Source organism: Stigmatopora nigra, chromosome 16 (assembly GCF_051989575.1).
Source record: "Stigmatopora nigra isolate UIUO_SnigA chromosome 16, RoL_Snig_1.1, whole genome shotgun sequence".
NCBI lineage: Eukaryota > Metazoa > Chordata > Actinopteri > Syngnathiformes > Syngnathidae > Stigmatopora > Stigmatopora nigra.
This window is the reverse complement of record NC_135523.1, coordinates 6,000,835-6,021,875: the sequence shown is the minus strand read 5'-3', so window position 1 is coordinate 6,021,875 and position 21,041 is coordinate 6,000,835. Positions and strand designations below refer to the sequence as shown.

The window sequence follows — 21,041 nt, the reverse complement described above, 5'->3', positions numbered from 1 at the left end:
TGTGGAAAAGGACAATGACAAGGCCAATGGTGCCCCTATTAGGCAACAGCCACAAGGCGAGTGGATTAGCTTGAATAGTTGGCGTTCCCCAGGTGTGGGATTTGCTTTACATTATCCCGCTTTGCCCACGGCAGCCTTTGCTGATCAGGCCACTTAACTGCAACTCACCATGCAGTACATTTGCTTTCTGTATGCAATTAGGAAAAAAATATCTAATTGATTAACAGTAATTGTGTTTGACCTGATATAGTATGTGTTAAAATAGCAGATGGGGGAGTCCGCTTGGTAGATACCTCACCTTCCCAAAAGCCAGCATGCATGACAGTAAGAAAGAGGCATAGCTTGGGGCAACAAGGCTTTAAATTTTAAACACAATTTCTGTGCTGCCCTGTTTTAATGTTGTACGACTGGAGGTGGAATCAGAATGCATAAAATTGACTGCATGAAAAGCTACTGTATAATAAATGTATTCTGCACAGCGTGCCGCACTGGATCGAATCATTGATTAGGAGTACCAAGCCCAGTGGTGAACCTCCTTGTTTCATACATATTTCATTAACACCACTTTCAGTGGCTGAGTCTGCTGTCGTGGGACTGTGACAGATGTCCATTAGTTGAACCCAAGGCTAGTGAAGAGGAGGTTCTAGTAACCTATGCCACCCTAGAGCTGATGTCCCCATCTGGCAAGCTTCAAAGTACAGTCTATACTTGCAGTTGGCAATGTCACCCCAAACAAACTTATGTTTGGTCCCCACACTCTTCTAGCTTACATCATAAATCCTTTGCAACACAAACTCTATATCTGGAGTTACCAGACAAATAATTTCTTAGACTATGAAAAACATCAGTGAAAATAATTCCGTTAAGATCGGTGTAATGAAAGACCTGCTTTAATTCCCACGAGGAATAGCCCCCCATGGTGGCCCTGACATAGAGGGCAACATAGAGATGAGAATATGTTCCACAAACACAAATATTCTGAAATTGTAGAACCCAAGGGGACTCTGGGTCTCATACACTCACAGTGAAAAAAATAATCCTGTAACCTGTTGACTCTCCTGTTTAGCATACTTGGTCACATAGGAAAAAAGAACAATGGGTCATTGCAGGATTTTATTCTGCAGTTGTATAATTCATCCATGCATCTTTTTTTCTGTTTATTTTACTCTTTAGGATCACAGGAGATTTGTCTACACCAATGCCTGCTGCACAGTCAAATCACTGGACAAGACTTCTCTTTTGGTTGAGATCTCCACAGCACTATCAGTGAAGGTAAGAAACTGTCCAATAATTGTAAGATGTACACAATTATCCTAATTGTGGATTCAATCTTTCATTTTTATTCAACATTACTTTTATTTGATCTATAAAGAAATGTTCATATTTCAATTAAACCGTTATAAAGATAAATACAGAAAAAAAGTACAAATCAAAACTGTAAAAAAAATACTTCAAGTCATTTTTTTCTCCTTTAACTGGTGCTTGTTTTGGGATTGTGTATTGGTTAGCATTGGTTATTTTTTCCACAAACCAAGCGTTCACTCCGGGGGCTGAAAGCCGGTGCCTAGAAAGCACCAATTCCTTGCTGAGCCAAACAAGCCAACAGAGCTAAGGGGGGTTATGTTGATGACACGGAAGTGGGGGTTGTTGTGTGAGCAAGTCGAAGTTGAATGACAGAGGTTGAGGTGAGCAGGAGCACAAGAATGCCACCAAAAAGTGTGCAGAACCGTAGTCCAGCTTTGGTGATATAAAGGCATGAACTAGCTTTTCTCCATCCTGCATGGGTAAGATGTGATGAAGCTTGGTGGTATTTCCAAAGTGATAGAATAATATTGAGCCAGTTGCATGATGTGGTTAAGTTGGTGATTGAATTGAAGTTTGAATTGAACCCTCGGATGTGTAACTGTGAGATAAAAAAATTACCTGATGGTTGAATATGAGTTGGGATAAATATTAGATTTTGTTGCTGATTAATTGAGTCTTGCTGCTTATCCAACTTGCTTTCTCCTCAAGTCAAGAACCTTGAGAGAACGCATTGTAGAAGGGTTGGGAGAAATCCTGATATCTTATTTTCCTTTATTTCAAAGAGCAGTGGCAGCACGTGTTCCTTATTAATTCTTATCACCATCCAATGACAATTTTTGAGTCTGTATATATTTTATTTTCTGTTTGAAATTGACTAAATGGTAGTATGGTGGATTAATTATTTATCCTTTTTGACGTGAAGAGTTGTGTGATGCAATAAAACGATTTGGCAAGTGTGCTGCTTGACATTCCCTTTAGGCTTGGTGACCTTGTGATGACACACAGATAATGGACATTCACATGACTTCTAATTCTGGGTAAAGAGTAGATTTTCTGTTCCCAATTGTGGAGGAATAATCAGGTTCCCCGAATGCACGTAATTCGTTTTTTGTTTTTTTTCCTTGGAACACATTTTGACAGAGTCCAAAAAAGGCCACTCTGTAGCAGTCCAAATAGAAACATTTCTTTCAATTTCAACAGTAACTTTGCAAACGTTTAGAATGTGATCATAATCAACCATTTATATACATCATGTTTTATTCAGGAAAACAATGTCGAGTGGGAATTTACTGTATTTTGCACCCACAGTTACTTTAGACATATGTAGTCATTCTTTTTTACACTCTGAATGCAATTTGTCAGGTGAAGACGAGTGGAAAAAATGAGGCCAGCATATGGGCTTACTATGTGTGTATGAGGGTGTGCTTATGTGTGTGAGGGAATGTTTCTCCTCTTTATTTTGGGGAACTAGAGCATCGTCTCAGCGCTTTGCTATTCCCCACTAATCAGGTGCTGCCAACCTGCCAGCCAAGGCGTTATGCGAGGCCTTTCAAAACTCTGCTAATTAACAAGCCCCCAATGCATCCTTTACACCACTAGCACATCTGCCATAGAAAACTCTGAAGAGAGAAACTAAATTATCACCACCAGCTTGAGTGGACCCATCACTTTCACACATTTTGAATAGGTGTGTGTGTGTGTGTGTGTGTGTGTGTGTGACGTGAAATGCATGTCGTCTTTACATCACAAGTTTCGATTTTTTTTGTCTGAATGTGATGGCACACTTTGCAGTATACAGTTAGTTACACGTATTTAGACATTGGTAAGGTTTACTTGTTTTGCCAGGCAGCTGACAAGCTTAAATAGCATAACAAGCATATTATAATGTTGCCAATACAGATTTATAGATGCTAGTGGCATTTTCTTGGATCCTTCTTTAAAACTTTGACAAGCTTTTGGGATTATAATCTTTAAAAGTGACAACTATATACTTTCTCAGAAATGTGTCATAACTCATTACACCTAAAGTTCTGGTTCAACATAAAGGGATGTGCAGTTCCTTCATTTTACTTTTTATATACTCAGAGATTCATTTGAAAAGACCGACATTCTTATATTTTATAACATAATCTTTCTGAGAAATGAACACGGAAAGCTTGTTCGGGACTAATTCGTGTATCACTTTGTAAGGTGAGTCATGTTACTAAGAAATTGCACACAGTGTCCATCTTGGAAGTGGTCTACAAATGTGTATATGCTCGGATGTACTGTGATTAGCAGTAGGCATGCAAGTTGGCTGATATTTTCAAATTATTGAACAAACCTTTAGAACATGTTTGGAAACTATGAGATATGCAGTTTGATATTTGATATTTGTTATTCAATGATTGTTTACAACTCATGGAGCGTTCCCTTTAAAAAAATGATACCATGATTTTTATTGTGCTTCATTTTTATATCATAAAACCACATCTGTAAGCCTGAATTCATTCATGGATAAGCTGCCGCTTCAAGCGTGCATACAAATGAGCTACTACTTTAATAATATAACTAAAAAGCTAACACAACACAGCTGCGTTATATGTCATATATATTACTATGTAAAATTTGCACTGACTCATCTTTCTTTTGATAGTATACAAATAACATGACAGTATTCCGCCATGCTCTTCCCTCTTTCTCAACACACTATATGTTGAATATTTTGCAATTCCTTTTTTCTGTGATGTTGCCCGATAGGCTTAACATTTAACTATAATGAAGTATATTATAAATCTCTGCAGCTGATTCATATACTATTGTCCCTTTGGTGTATGAACTGTCAAAGAGAAATCTACATTTGTTTGAATGTTTGTTTGTGTCACAAGGCACAGTCCAATCCACTCTCTCCTGGATTTGAACTTTTGCCCTTTTTTTGCAGTCAAACCCGTGTTTTACTCTCCCACACAAGCCATCAGAAACAAAACACAAGCTCAGGGTAGTCTGATGTCACATAATTGTGCCCTTGTACTTGTTTCCCTAGCTCAGAGGAGTAGTGTGGGAAGTTTGAAATGGAATTGTCATGAAGGCATTGATCGTTCACAAGGGCTACGCACGTACAATTTAAGTCTTTCTTGCGGTGGTGCAGATGGCATCGTAAAAGAAAAGAAAAGATAAAGAAAAAAGAAAAAACAGACCGCTCTTTTTTTCTCCTTTGCAAACACCAAAAGCAAACACACAAACAGCAGTGACTCTGTGAGTGTCCAATCCATCTTTTCTCCTGTTGGGCACGTATTGTCTTTGAGAGATCAAGGCATTTTCACTGGGCTAATGTTGTCATGCTATTGTGCACGCTAATTTCAGGCAACTCTTGAAATGTAAATGGAAACTTTTGAAAATGTTCTGGTTTTCTCTACGCTTTTGTTTCGACTTTATAGTTTACACTTCTTTTGTTTTGACTTTATAGTATACACTTTTATTATCACACTTTCTCAATGGTTTGATTTACAGTTATTTAGTTTTACTCATCAATCTGGGCTCAATTCAGTACTCCGTATGGAAAACAAGCTCATTTGCATACATTTTGGTTCTCCTTCTTTAGCCTGTGGAATTTGTCTGCACAAGCAATCACAATTGTATCTGATGAATACTTCAAGGCAGTTGGCTCCACTTAATGGATGGCAAATTGGGTAACTCCTTCAAATGTTTACTAGTGGACTTTATGGTTTCTCCAAAACTAAATAGGACTTTATAGATTGTCCATCTAGGACACAGATGCTCCTATTTCCAAATAATGCAATTTTCTTCAGGGCTGATATTTGGACCTGGCATGGTCACACTGTGAGAATTGCAGCTGTGCCTCCACATTTGTCAAAGTCTGTCATCCAGAAGAATTTATATGTGAAGTATCACACGGGACTCACAATTGGAGCGGAGGTTTTTGAAAACAACATAGTGATCGTTCGTCTGTAAAAGCATTCTGGCAAAACTCAGGTGTTTTAAGTGTTCCCACATATGTGTAAACACAGGAAAAAAGCTTTTCGGTGGACTCGGTTCACAACTGAAAACACAAGGCAAAAAAATTAACTATCATTGTTCTGCATATTTGTAAATTGATGTAACATTCTAATAGTAGTACCTTGTATCGTTTGATAAATTGGCTTGTAGCACATGGCATTAATTCTCATATGCATGTTTGGATTAGTTTTTATTACATGACACTCTAGCCGGAGAATACAGGCCAAATAAAACTAAAAACATAGCGAAAGGCTTTCTGATTGATTATTGTCGGTTTTTAATGTTTTTTCAGATTTTCCAATTGCACGTCTAGGTTATTTGGCTTAAAAGGTCCCTCTTTGGGACACCCGTCGTATCTCATTGTATTAACGCAGGTACTAAAAAGACAGCATTTGTTGCTTAAAAAGCCTACACAAAAGTAGGTCAAAAGTTAATGAGGCATAATAGTGTTTGTTTGTGTGCTAATGAAGGTTAACAGTGTAGGTTTATGGTTTTATGATGCTACAGCATTCACATTGAACCAAAACATCGAAGGACTATGTCCTTCCTTTGCACAGAGTGAGCCAAATTATATCCAGATCAAACATAAAATGAAATGGTGTAGTTTTGGCTCAACTTGAAACATCATAATGTTTGTAAAATTGCTGTGCACAGACAATAGTGTCAGAATGTTATGGTTTCCCCATATCAGTATTTTAATGTGATTAGGAGTTGAGGGGCAGGTAGTATGACCACAACACTATATGCATGAATCATATTTTGAACAAATCCTATTGAGAATTTATACCACTCAGTTGTTAATATATAATGTAAAAATATTTCTTCAGTTTTTCTGCACATTTTATTTTATCAACTTCTCTATCAACTGCTAATTTCTATGTACAAAGTAACTCTGTTTATTTCTTATGGATTCTTACTCTTGTATATTTTATCTCAATTCAGGCGAAATATTTTTTTTTTAAACACAACATTGGCTCGGGTAGCGATCCAGCATGGTGTTGACTTCTTTTTCAGCCTGTCGAAGTTTCATGAATGATTAAAAGCGTTGGGCCCAGACCGGCTCATAAATAAACAGCAGGCAACAGGACTGAGCAGGCTTCTCATGGACAGGGGGAGCTGACAGACTGCCTTTCACATCATACCACTCATTGCTAGTTAATCCACTGAATAACATTTTTCGTGGAGATGGTGGTAAAATAAAATAATCATGCATATGAACTACCACTGGAGAGAATTTGTTAAAATGTAGGCCCCCCAAGAAAAGAAAACTACTTCTGATATGAAGACCGTTTTCTCTCTCTCTCTCTGCAAAACAACAAATAAGCCAACTTAAAGGCGTGTGTGTTTCTGATAGCTTTGTGATGCCATTCATTGCCGTCTAGTTGAGTAAATGTCACCCACATGATGTCATCCACATGTGCAGCTGACAGAAATCCAGAAGAACGACCCAGATAATGGCCCCAGTTGGCTTCCAAATGCTGATTTCAAGAGTTCACTCAGTCCCAAAGTGAGTTGAAGGGTCACTGCATCCATTTGTGGCCTTTTCAGCTGCTCCAAATGAGAGCTGAGGTGCCACTGGGCAACAGTCCATCTCAGGGCCTCTGCATAATAAATGGTCTTCAACCATTCTGCTCATGCTGAACTTTTGGCTTCAGAATCACATTTCTGCCAATATTACCCCCCCAATGCAAATCTCTTTACCTACATGTCAAGAGCTAGCAAAATCACTGCCAATTCTAATCCGACTCTAGGGATAAAAATTGCTTGTTTATATTCTGAGTTGTAAATCCTGAAATACTACATCATAGTAATACATACTGAACTCTGGCTAAATTATACATTTACACTATCGGACACATTTGACAAAAAATGAAAATGTTGTTATCGTTGATTGCTTCAAAATATTAATTTAAAAAAGAATGCATGAAATATTGATTGATCAGAACCTTGCCATTTTTATGCAGTAACGTAGCAAATTAGTTTTTACTTGACTTACTTAAAGACCACAAATCTAAGTTATCAATTCAACACATTTTCTAGCTCAACTATGATGATAAATATTCATAATGCTTGCTGTCTTGGATAAGATGAAGGATGTTTGTCACTGAATGAATTTGGCTCTCTCTCATGCTGGGGAAAAACCAACAACCTAAAATGCAATATACAGCAGTAAAAATTATGTGATGACGACAAGGTTCTATAGTCTTTTCTCTTTTTTGTCACTGAAAAATGTCACATGACACTCTTCTTTTCTTCCTCTGATTTACCGTATCACTCTAACCAGATTTGTGACACAAATTGGCATATTATGACAATGACCACAAGGGTTAAATGTTGTTCGCTAAGCACTGACTGGTTTCCCTTACTTTTGAACCCTCCCTATTCTCACCCTTTTCTCTTTTCAGCCCATTATGTCATGGCCCCAAACCTGCTTAACACATTTCTAAATGACACTTAGTGCAAGTCTGCAAAAGAAACCTTGAGTTGTGGGTTTTCCTCGCCTAATGTGGCATCTTTTGCTGTGCAATAGAGTGAAGGGGGAAAGGTGGGGCCTTTGGGGACAATGGTGGTTTGTCTTGGGAATGGCAGGGAAGGGGTCAAGAATCAGAATGCGAGGGACATTACCAGGGAGCAGATTGATACAGAACCATTGATTCCCGACTTCTTTTATACTTTCCTCCTGGACATGATCTGCATTGCAAATAGAGGTGCTGTCGCATTGGCCTTTTTTGGAGTCAGAAAGGATGGGGGTGGATGGAGGGAGGACAAGGTTGAGCGGGGAGATTCAGGTTCCCACAACACACTGGCCTTCTAGACTCCATAAACCCACACACCCTCCCCAAAATACTACACCCCTCCTTCTTGTCAAGCTCCAGCCCTTGTCTCAGGATCCCACCACAGCTGCTGATGCAGTCTCCCAGGACTTGCCCTCACTACTGGGGAAAAGCACAACAGGCTCATTGTTGAACAGGATGGAGGCATTGGTTATTGCTGCTCCTAGGTGTATAGTAGTATTACCCTGTAACAAGCCCCATAAGGTTGCAAGAGGCACTGCTCATCAATGTGGGGAAATTGAGTACTCATCTGTACTAATGAGACTGCTCCTTTTTGGCCCCTGTGACACAACATGCTTCAAGTGATCAAGTCGCTCTAACTCCTATTTAATGTGTGAGAGTGGTGTCAAATTATTCAATCACCACAGTGAGGCTAATCTGAATGTAAAACCTTAAGTTTTGTGGAGGACTCCAAATAAAATACCAACTATTTGGTATATGTGGAAAGATCAGGCAAGTAATATATATATTTTTTGGCTGATTAATTAATTGACCATTTTTTGTTACCTATATTTGATGCCCATACTTCATTTTGTAATTGTGTTAATTATAGATCCCCTATTAAAAAGACACTGTAGTGTCTACATAATGTAAACATTTTGTTAACAAACTTTAACTAGGACAAGGGAAATATACAATAGTGTTAAGTTAAATTAAATGTGTATGCAAATATGTTGACTATGATTATCAGCACAATCTGTGTACACAGCTAATAATGTTCCATCACCTCAAAGAATTGTAGAAGCCATATGCAAATGTCTTGCATGTCCTCCAATTATAGGCACTCACGTTGCCACTGGCCACCACTGAGCAATTAGCTTCCCTCCCTGTTCAGCTGTTTAGTCGCGTTGGTTTGAAGGCAAGTTGGTATTGAAAATTCAACAAGCAGCAGGGTTCCCACTGGATTCATTACAAATTCATTTGGTATGATGCAAACATTTTTCCCGGCTCACTTTTCTAAATTAGATTTTGAGAAAATTAAGTTGTTACCCAACAGGCTTCATGGTTGCCAAAAATCAGGGACAATCTTACAATAAATGTCTATGTGCACTTGTGTCTGCACCTGTCTGAGCTTTAAAATGAAATTCATTGGAAGGCATCTCATTGATGAGCCCCATGAAGACACCACCGTCCCTATCCTCTTCATTTAATGTCTCTATTGACCATGCATGTCTCTTTAATATATTCTCTTCTTCATTTTTTCCCACATTGAGAAGCACAGAAAGTCCGTTAAATTTACTTTGCCATGGAAGAAGTAGATTCAACAGCCTTACTATAATGCCGCCTGGGTTTGTCATTGAGGGCCCTGGCTTTGATTTAGAGTCTCTGGCCTCAAGACATGCTTCCTCAGTCTCTGGTGTTTGCCATCCTAATCAGCCGTATTGTCTCAGCGATGACCCAACTCTAACCCCGGGACCGCCGACTTCAAGGCTGCTGCCTTGGATGGCAAGGCGGTGTTTGCGGCAATCCCTGATCTAAATTCATTAACCCTCCCACAAACACTTTCCCAAGGTTTGTTTCCAGGGCTGGGCACAGCATCTGAAGCAGTACTAGACAAGTAGTCTTGAAGCCGTCAATAGAAATCCTTGTGGTTATATAATTGGAGAAGTGCCGAGGACGGATAGCACAAAAATCAATAATTAAAGAATTACAGCGCAGGGGATTCACGTGCAAAAACTACTGGCAATTACAATGTCTGATGTAGTTATTTTGTATGATGTTTGTCTCTTGTTGCATTGTTATATGGATTTTAAACTTCACAATGCATTTAAGAACAAGAGAGTAAACCAAAAAATAGACCCCCGATTAGGCAGTAGATATCATTTCTTGTATTTTGTTTTTTGAAATTCTACTATTTTGGGATATTTTAAGAATATACCATATTATATTAATATAAACTATTTTTCAAAAAACAAGAAATTACAATTCGGTTCTGTTTTGTTCCCCATAATGTTTTCATCAAGCGCTTTACAACGGGCACAGGCAAACCTCAATCATATGATATTGATTTTCTTTCTCATCCCATATTTAAATGAGCAGGTGTTTTTAGTGTATCCTAATCGAGAAAATATATAGGAGGCCTCAGATTTAAACGTATGAATTTGAATTCATAAAATTTAAGTTTGATGTTGCATGAGTAAATGTCTTTAGAAAGGAAAACTACATGTTGACCACAGATGGATAGCGATACAGATGTATAAAGACGAGCGGATCTAATCAGGTGGTGGTGTCATGCAGAGTGGCATGAGATATGAGTGGCACTCCAACTAAGAGTCACATTATAACAGCTCTCTGGGGCACTGCGAGTATCGCAGTGGCTCATAAAAAATGTCTTGTTTCTTAGTCTTTGGGGAACTATATGGGGGAGCCAGAGAAGCCCTGCACCCCTTTTAAGGCTTGTTGGGGGCTTTGACAGAAGCTGTAAATTTAATCCATGGACCTGCTGGGATGCAGAGGAGGTGAGCAGCGGGAAAGCCGTTCCTACTTCAAGGACCTTGGCTGACTCTGGGATAGCTGCCAGAAATCTTTAAACATGATGACAAATTCATTTTGCCCAGCTGCACCCAAAGTCCAATGCAGAAATAAAGCGTGAGATACCTCTTGCAAACAAAATTTGCAAATAATAGTCTGGCAATTCTAGGTCGGAGAATATATTAGGGGCATAATTTATTCTTGCTTGAGAACCGCTTGGTGAAGTGTTTCTAACTTCCATGATATTGTGCCACCAAAGTGTTGGATGAATGTGTGGCCTTTGGCAATGTGTGGGTCCGTCTTGCTTGAGAGGCATTTTGATTTAACTTGATTATATGGAGAGACTAACTGTGCTGAGGTGGCAAAGGGATTTTTACAGCTACGAGAAGAGTGAATTGCAAAAGCAGCACTGTTGTGGCTGGAGGCCTGCTTGAAGAGCAGTTTATGAATATGTTTGTATCTGAGTTTTTGCCCTCCCCTTAATGTCAGAGCCATGCTAATCGCTTGGTGCTCTGACATCTGGAACCCCCCTGGTGAAGGAGAAATTACACTAGCTTTCTTTGGATTTTTGAAGTGGTCACACCTCATCTAAGAGTCAGGATAACCGTTAGAATGGAGGCGAGTTTATTTTTCTGTCTCTCATGCGGCAACATGGTTAACCATTAGAAGGATGCCATCTTTGGTATTTTGAAATATCAGTTATTGGTTAATATGATTATGAATGACTTTTTACTTGTAATTTCGTCCAATAACTGTGAGTGTCTGAGATTATTTCTGAATCACATGATAGCATTGCCTGACAGAAGTGTTAGAATGTAATCTGAATAATATATGTATTTTCCATTGCATTCTTCATAAGACTTTGGCACTCAGTCCTTCTTTCTAAGCTTTCAATCACTGTACCCCGGGGGGTTATGGATACCTGCTCTTTGAAGCAAAAAGAAGCAAGCAGAGGATAGCCGGGACATATCTCCAAATACAATGTGTGACGCACAGTGGAAGTGACCATTATTTCAAGGCTGCACACATAAACCCTAGCTATAAAACAGAATCTATCAGCTTTTTGGGGTTATTTTCAAGTGTAGCATTATTCTTCTGTCTTAAAGGTCCCCTATAATGCAACAAACATTGGCATTTATTCTAACGTGCTTGTTTTAAAAATTGTTTACAGGAAAAAGCTTTCCGCAAAACTCTAGGATTGATTTTGATCTAGTTGCCTAGAGTTAATTCACTCATTGAAAAGCAGATTTTGAGCAAAGAAAGTTTGATCAGCCCTGATCTAGAGACTGTTTTTTTTATGTTGATGCTCCTGAAATGAGCTCCTTAACATGTGCAGTAATTTAGTTTTTACACAACCAAATGACTGACGTCATCTTATCTCATAAATCTGAACTCCCAAACAGAGGGAACATCTTTAACCCACACTTTAACCTTTAACATGTCTCCAATTTAGCAAACAATAGGATTTCTTGCATAAAGCACGCTTCAGTGATATTTCTGTATGCTGGAGCCTCTCTCTTCCTCTTGGTAAAACCAGGAAGCCAAAGAACAGGAGATAAGCAGCTTCCCCAGCAAGAGCGCGTATTTAGGATGCCTTCCTGTATGCACTACAAGTACAAAATAATTTATCTTTAACGTAGTAGCAAAATAACATGGCCTAATTTTCATGTATATAAAAACTATAATTGAAGTGTTACAAACTTATAGCTTTTTAATCTTGTCATCAAAATGTGAACCAGTGAAACAGCTCACAAGTCCTTTGAAACACACTGCTTCTTAGTTGCAGAAACTAAAACTCAGCATTATATTTTACAGATTTTCAGACTCAGATTGAACTAACAATAGGAACAGAAATATTTTCAGATCCAAATTTCCTTTCTTAGAAACTAATTGTTTCCTCGATTTGATACAGAGACTATCCTGCATTGCCTGGGCACTTCAAACAGCAGTGCTATAGTTTGGAACGATAAAGTATCCTCTTTATTCATCTTGCATCAAGCACATACTCGATCAAACGTCCAACTCTTCAAACAAGGTGTCACCTGCAGCTGTCTAGTCAGATGTCATGTGAAGAGGACTTGACTATAAGAGGTTTGTTGATGGTGCTTGGCTATCACCTACTCAACTGTTACCTCACTTTAATTTATAAAAACAAGCTAAATAAAATCAGACTTTTAGAAACGATGGTTCTCAAAATATACCAATATAATGCTTCTGCATGGCAGAACCCAAGGTGGCAAAAGTGGACACAAATTAAGAGTGTAGAAAAAGATTCAGAGGGACAAACAACTTGCTACAACCCTAACTTATGACTTGCCATTATTTTTCTTGAACCAGAAATGCTCACATATACTCTGCGTTAACTGCAAGACTCAGACAGAAGACAGTGCGTGGCCTCACATGGGTCCGGGAAGCCTGCGTCCAATTTACTGCAGGTCCCTGTGAAGAGAGGAGTTGTGTTGGTTTTGGCACTTTATTGCAGTCCCCACAAACAAATGTGGTTATTTCTTCTAGCTGATATGTTGGCTCACTGGATAACTAGGGGAGAAGAGAGAATGAAGAAGAGGAAAGGGGAAGGCAAAAGGAGAATGAAGAAAAACAACCTCAGGGATGCAGGGAGATATTGTATGCATGTGCGCTCAAGCTCAAGGTTTGTGGCCAGCTGCTTAAGGATTTTTCCGGGGAGTCAAGATTATCCACAGAGTCAATAGAGTGGGGGAAAGGGGTGAATCTTGCCAACCTCTGCCAGTGCAACTCAATTCTACTGGGCATAGACACTGTCCGCTTTGTTTTTCTTCCCCTTTTTTATACCGAGCTGACGAGAAACCTATTATAAGTTATCTAATATGCACTAGAAAGTGTCACAGCCTAGAAATGTACTAAAACTGTACAAAGAGTTGTCAAATTAGAATTGTATTATGATATAGTTTGTATGAAGCGTTCCTGAAACTCCATCAGATAAAGGTTGCCATATGTTGAACTCTGACATTTACATAACTTTTTTAAATATTTGAGGTTAGTTGATATGCACAATTAGAGTGAGCTGTAGATGAGAAAGAACATTTACTCTTCCTGGCTGCATGTAGCGTGGAATGGGGACTGTTGCCAAGGTCACCGCTCTGCATTTTCACGGACATGGTTGTCAAAAGCTGAAAGGGCTGAACCCCTGGAAACACCTCGTGGCAAGCTCGTCCTTTCTGCATGCGCTAAAACTGCTGAAGGCAAAAGAGAAACAGAAAGGACAAGAGGGACTGAGAGACTGCGGCGATTTGCGGGAGACAAGTACACTGTGAAGGCAGTCTGCTTTTTAGCGATACCAAACTGCACCACACCGTCACACTTTGCGTAATTGTGAGGGACAGCCTTGCGGGCACCTCTGAGCCAGAGTTTGGGGCAAAGTAAAACCCCTCCTCCAAGTTTTCTCTGTCATAGCTGCACAGAGGCCTTGACGCCAAAACCAGTTATATCTACAGTAGCGAAACCACCAACACAGTTAAATTTGAAACTCTAGTCCAGTGCTCCACCTTTTTCCTAACAAAATAAGACACATTCCAAAAGTCTGGATTCAGACCTCGTTTGCTAAAGATTTCTGTCACCTCCTTGCATTGTATATTGGCCGTCCTTTTAGACTGCTTTTAAATGGCTCTGTCAGACAGGAATTTAGATTGGAGTCCAACGTGACCTTTACTAGGGGTCAGTGGTTGTATCCATTTGGTGCTTTTGTTGGCACACCTGTGTGAGAGGACCCGATGGAAGTACAAGCTCTTGTTTCAGGTCTTGTTTTTTTTTGCCAGAGACAATAATTGACTATCCTGTTGCACTGCATTGGGAAACTGAAAGGAAATATCTGCGTGTAATATTGCATTATCACAAATCACTACTTAATGGAAAGTTTTACATAGTACTATGAGAGTTTTGTCATTTAAATTTTGTGGTGGATATGGCTCCACACACTTAACTATTACAATTGATGGTTTGGCAATGAAGTGATGCATAGGAGAGCGAGTGAAATTCAAACAGTGTTTCTCATCTGTCCTAAGCATGGATAATGCATTTCACATGCAGAAATGTAACACATTTCATTGAAATAACACTTTTTGACCACGAATAAAGGATCCACACAGTTGGATTAATTTGTCTTCATGGGTGTTCCTGCATGCTTTGTGGAGTCTTGAATCATCTTGTGGCACCCCTGAAATGCACTTTCATTGTGATGACCAATCCTCCCAAACTGTATTGTAATTCAAAATGAAAAAAGAACATTGTACGTATTGTATTTTTTTTTATATACAAATCCTGACCCGAATACAGAGTCACTGCTATGTAAGTACATATTTCGTACCTAATCTTAGCTATGACCCATAAGCAGATGTTACCTGCACAAACAAACACAGTTGAGTGAGAAAGACCACACTCAACCACTAAGTATTGTATTTCAGCAAAGAACTCTGGGAAATCTGAAAATAGCCCAGAGGCTCCTTGTGTTATTGTAGGGATAGTAGAGGATGATGCAGAAACCATTTGGAAGCCACAGCGGGATGGTGCTGGACCAGGCTTTGTTTGGATAAATACGCTGCGAGATTATGTGGTTTGCCAAAATATAGCCACTTGTTTTTGCTTGTTAAAACACTGGGGATGTTTTTCCTTGAAATTGTGAATACTTTTTTCACTTTAAAAAGCACATTGTAGAAATATCCTGGTTAATGACTGATGTCCAACCAGCAGTTTAACCTATTGGAAACAATAAAAGATAAGAGAGAAAAGTATTACTAGAAAGACAAAATAAAAAACTCAAATAAAGTAGAAGAATACTTGACAAACAATGTTTGCTTTTGGGGTTTAAAGTATGGGTGTTAATATTTCTCCTCCTGTAAACAAACCATTGGGAATATGTCTATCATATATAACCTCCCCTTCTGTGCAGAAACGGTACAGTACTTGCAAGGCCTGGTCCTTTGAAGAACCTAAATAATAGCGTTCACTGCACTCTGAAAACAATGGTCATAAAGAAAAAGATCTGTAATGCGAAAGATGAGCAGGGCCAACTATAGAGGATTACATCCATAAATCAACAAGATTTCACCTGGCACCTGCCTTTCTCCTTAAATTGAAGCTGGTCGAAAAAAAGAAACTGCTGATTGTCCTTTCCGGTCTTCTTTTTAGAAAGCATTGAAGTGAAACCACTGGGCTTTCAAGATGTTTTCCTGCTTATTCTTACCGTCCGTTCATCTCTTACTGGTCCCCAGTGATTAATCAAAGTGCCCTGTCATCAAACACTGATCCTCAAACAATTTGCCATCCAACTGAAGGGCAATTGCGTGTGTCATGGGATCTATCACATTGAATAAGAAAGACACAAAGCACCTAGAAACCATATGCTTTACATGTTAATGTAAAACAGACAGCCACACACCCAGAAAGTGGTACTTCAAAGCTAGCCAGAGCCACATCTGACAAAGCTGCACTTGTACATGATAAAAGCATAATAAACACAAGAGCACTCAGAAGCAGACCTCTGCAAGGGCTTAAACATTTGTCACATGTAAAAATAATGAGTGAATAGTTCATTTCTAAAAGAACATCCAAATTCAAATGTATTTTGGTTTCAATAGAAAACAATGTAACGATAATTTATGATACATTAATTCATTTATTTTCTAAACCACTTATCCTTACAAGCATCAGAGGGGGTGCTGGATCATATCCCAGCTACAGTCACCAGGCAGGGGACTCCCTGAATCCGTGGCCAGCCAATCACAGGGCACAAGGAGATGGACAATCATTCACCCTCACACTCATACTAAGGGGCAATTTAGAGTTTTTAATCAGCCTACCCTGCTTGATTTTGCGAAGTGGGAGGAAACCAGAGTACCCGGAGAAAACCTATGTAATCCCGGGGAGAACATGTAAACTCCACACAGTGATATACGACCTTAGATCGAACCCTCAACCCCAGAACTGTGAGGGTGATGCGCTAACCACTCGGCCGATATGATACAAGCACTTCAAATTTTAAACATTGAATTACCCTTCGTATATTTAATAAAAATCAGATGTGGAGCTTGAACTTAATTTGACATTGCCTAATTTGACCCATTTTAGCACAGCAGTAAACATTTTATATTTTTATTTGTTTTTCTTTTATAGCCAGCAGCATAAATATTCCAAAAATAATATTTCACCCAAGGTAAAACTTATACCCAATATATATAGGTATATATATTTATAGACAACCGCTACTGCATATATGTCAGTGGTGTTCAGCCTCGTGTTTTTGTATGTTGTTATGGTTCAGTGCAGTGACATTAGAATATTGGTTTTTTGGGGCTTAAAATAGCCACTTTGTGGTAGGTACTTGGACACATACTCCTATAATTTATCTGGGATCCCTCCTTGTAATATGAGAATATGACACAGTGTATTGACTAAATCAACGACAACCTTCGTCTTAAAGCCAAGCATACATGCTGCGGTGGTGCGTCTCACCAAACTTCTCTGATGAAAACTAAACACTATGCCAATATGGCACAGGAGAAAGAACAACATATTTTTTCTCCACGGACAAGGAAAGCTATTTTAGAAAAGAAGAAAATAGTTGGGCTTCTGTTAAACCTTTCCGATTTAGGTCTGTTATTTGAGTGATGACACCTATAATCTGCAGGCATAATTGTTCTGCTTCATTTCCTGTTTTGCATTTTAGAAATGCAAATATTGATGTAACATTTTCTAAATCTTTAAAGACAGCAGTTTGATGATTCCTGCAAAAATGGCACAATGTTTTCATGAATATAAACCTTCACTGCACACGGTATGGTATTTAATGGTCACTGCATTTCGTCAACTACCTAACTACGTTGTGATGATGTTGAACGTGTTCCAGAAAACATTGTGGTCACCTCGACTGTGAATACTGGTGTGGGGACAGGGTAGTAGTTGTGAAATGTAAAATGGTCTTAACAAAGGCAGGAAATGGCTTGGAATAATCTCCCGTACAAGCATTGGCTGTGAATGTAAACACTATGATTGAAAAGAAAAACCCAAAGAAATTCTTTAAGGGCAAAATAAAAGAAATTTAAAGAAAAACACTTTCCCTCATGAATTGTATGAGTTACCCTGTAGTTGAATTATAGATCCACTTCAGTATCTTTGTCCATATGATTGACAGGCACAAATTCAGACCCTATGCCTCAACCATGAATGTGAAAAGAAATCATGAAACGCACGGCATCATCTACTATTCCCAGGTTGTCTTTTTTTCTCAGTCCTAATGATAGCTAGTGAAACTGCATTTTTAACCATAGTTTGTGAGATGCAGTCAAATTGTATTTCATTATTGCAGCTCCCGTTGAGAAATGTTCTTACTTTTGTTTATTGTCAGTCAACATGTTTGAGCATGGTTTACCTTTCTCAACTATTTACTTACTTCAAAGTGCCCTTTGTTGCTGAAGTAACTTGTACTTGCAAATTGTAATCTCTTGGTTAACCTTGCTGATATTCCTAGTGAAAGAATCTGACCTTGAACTAGGTAAAGATGATTATTGCACCATAAAAAAAGAAAAACAAGAATTATATATCTATATATGTATATATCTATATATATTCATATGCACAAGCATGACTGCACCTCATTGACCAATTAAAAGTTCTATTGGCAAAGTAAAGGGGCAGTTATGCATTTATATGAAAGGCATTTTTTTCTGGACTGGTACTGTCACTGGGACCGCAATTCTCTCTCACTGCTTCAAAAACTGAAAATTTACATTCATTTAGAGAAGTCATAGTGCTCGGTGGTGGACAGTGGTGTTTTCTTTTTTTAGCAAGAGCGAGGAGACTTAATTACCTCTGTTTTAGTGTGCAAAGCTCCATTCATCAAGTGACAAGGGAAATATACTGACAATTTTCTAAAGGCTTATTCAAAGCAGCAACGTCCGTAGTCCAATACTCGATGGCATAGTCCAATTTGGGTTTTTTGTTTATTTCTTTTGTGTGTGTGTATAGCTGTGTCCCAGTGTGTAATACGGAAGTCCATATGGTCTATTTGGTGGATTTGAAAACCAAAAAAAAGTGTACATGGACTACTGACATTGCATGAAGGAAAACTGATACATGTTAAATATGAACAAAGAAATCAGATTTTTTTTCATCTAGTGTGAGCCTTGTAATTCCCTTATTTAACAACAAATAAATACCCAAAGTTGTTCTCAAAACAGGAAGATGATAGTTTCCGATGTAGTTATCAGTCTAGCATCAACTTAGCACTCACAAGACAAACCCTTTCTTCTGCAAATTATCTTCTCCTTTGACATATCATGTTGCATCAGTTCAAACTTAATGTTCACTTTGTATTTCAAATTGCTATCAAGATAGTCCATTCGCACACAGTCTCATGAGGAAAAAAAAGATCATTTCAGTAAAACAAAGAAAATCAGTCCCTTCATTATAGTGCGAGATGAAAGAATTAACAGCAACAAAAATCACGATTGATCAACTCCCTTACATTTACAGAAACACGCACTGAATAAATTGCCGCTTTATCATTGTTGAAAATACACACAAGATATGTATTCATCATTTTTTTTTGGGGGGGGGGTCATTTTATTTTTAAATGAAATTTAAAAAGTGTATGTGTACATTTTGAATAATATCTTGTGTTCCTCATCAATCTACAGAATTTTTCATATTCATTTTTTTAATTTATTATTTAATTCTTACCAGAATCAGTGTTAATTTACTGAGTCTGGTAGCTCATAATTTAGATTGTAGGGAGTAAAAATTCAGCAGTGCTGCAATTAAAAAATATTCAGTACTGGCACCCAATTTCACTACCTCGCTAATGTTTGTATTATTCAAATTTAGCTATGGATCCTATTTCCTCGAAATCATTATGAATCCTCACTTCTCTACAACTTTGAGTCAAGCGTGAGCATAGTTCGAGGCGATGTGTTCCATTGGGTTTAAATAAAATTAAAGTTTTAGAAATTGGCTCATGCCAATCAATGTGCTGGGTTAGGGGTGAGCGGTAGTTGGGGAAGGGAGGGAGAATACGGGGAGAGATGCAAGAAGAGACTTTAATGAGGGCAAGAGTGCAGTAGGGATAAACTGCAGCGATGACTAGAGTGACAGTGATTGAGGGGAGAAGGAGGGAGAAGCAGCCCATTTCAAGCTCAACAAACTCTGCCATAGCAATTGTCTCTTTACAAACTGCCATTCTACCTGATGTCTTTCCTTATTACTCCTTCATCAAGCGCTCCATCTACCTATTTTTCTTTCCTCACGTCTTCCGCCGATGCATTTCCCCCCTACATCCCCCCCTTTTCTGTATTTAGATTTGGGCAGATTTAAACTTCCCTTCTATCCCCCACCCAGCTATGAATCAAATGGAGCCTCGGGACCCAGAGGCTGCCAGGGCCTCCTGATGACTCCCAGCCCGACCATAACAAGTAGCTGACAACTCTATTTACATAAGACCAGCAGGCAGAGTGAACAGGTCAGTCTAAATTACACACTCACAGAACCACACATACTTATAAACACGCATCCAGAGTGCAAAAAATATGTCACAATACTGTTTGTGTATTTATGAATGAATGATTTTCTACAAATGAATACAGATGCACATGCAATGTGTTTTATGGCCTTAGGGCACAGAGCCAAGCATTTTTTTTAGTTTTTCCACATGAGTGGTGTGGGTGGAGGGACCCAGGGGATGTGGGGGACTTTAGACCTCTATATCCGCTCTAGTCATACGTCTCTCATCATGCGTTACCTAGAAGGCTAAATGAAGGATATAGTCGCCGAATGATATTTGAGGTGAATTTACCTTTTTGACCTTTCTTGTGGCCCCAAAACTCTGACCACTCCTGCGTATATAATACATTTCCTTCATTCAAATGACACTCACTTAAATCTTGAAATGTATTTTCTATTCTGTAGCCGTTATTTAAATAAATGATAGATTCAAGTTTGGCTGTGGTTGCGAACACTATTGTTTAGGAGAGTAGCAGTTTATTTACGCCAGTGGATAGCTTCAGAGGTGAGCGAGAGCTTGTATACTATCTCCCCTCAACTGACAGCTGTGGTGAATGTTTATGAAATAAACATGGACCTGATGCAATGCTCAGAACCTTGCACTGCAGTGGCCTTGGAAGCCTCCTTTATCCCCACACCTCCCCCTTTCCACTCTTTTATTCATTCTGTCTCTGTGCAATACATCCAGACACAACACATTCACTGGAACTGTTGATACCGAGGTGCTCATAGGCCTAATGGGGTCAAACAGACTGTAAATCCATTGTAAACCCTTCGTCTCCGAGATGTCTCCTCGGGGATGGTTAACCACTAAAGTTGCTCACACAGTTCTCTCCATGCAACTTTACTGCTCTTGTGTCCAATGGCACTTTGACTAAAATGTCAACGGATGAACTTTAGAGATTC

General features: G+C 38.8%; 1 long non-coding RNA gene across 1 annotated transcript in view; it reads left to right on the top strand.

Annotated features, from left to right (window-relative positions):
* The window catches only part of LOC144209699 (uncharacterized), a 57,384-nt gene extending 37,290 nt beyond the window's left edge, over positions 1–20,094 (top strand). Inside the window, exons 4-5 of the long non-coding RNA XR_013329205.1 lie at positions 1,174–1,272; positions 19,974–20,094. This is a non-coding gene — a long non-coding RNA (uncharacterized LOC144209699). The remainder of the gene's footprint in view (positions 1–1,173; positions 1,273–19,973) is intronic.
* The last annotated feature ends 947 nt before the right edge of the window (positions 20,095–21,041 follow it).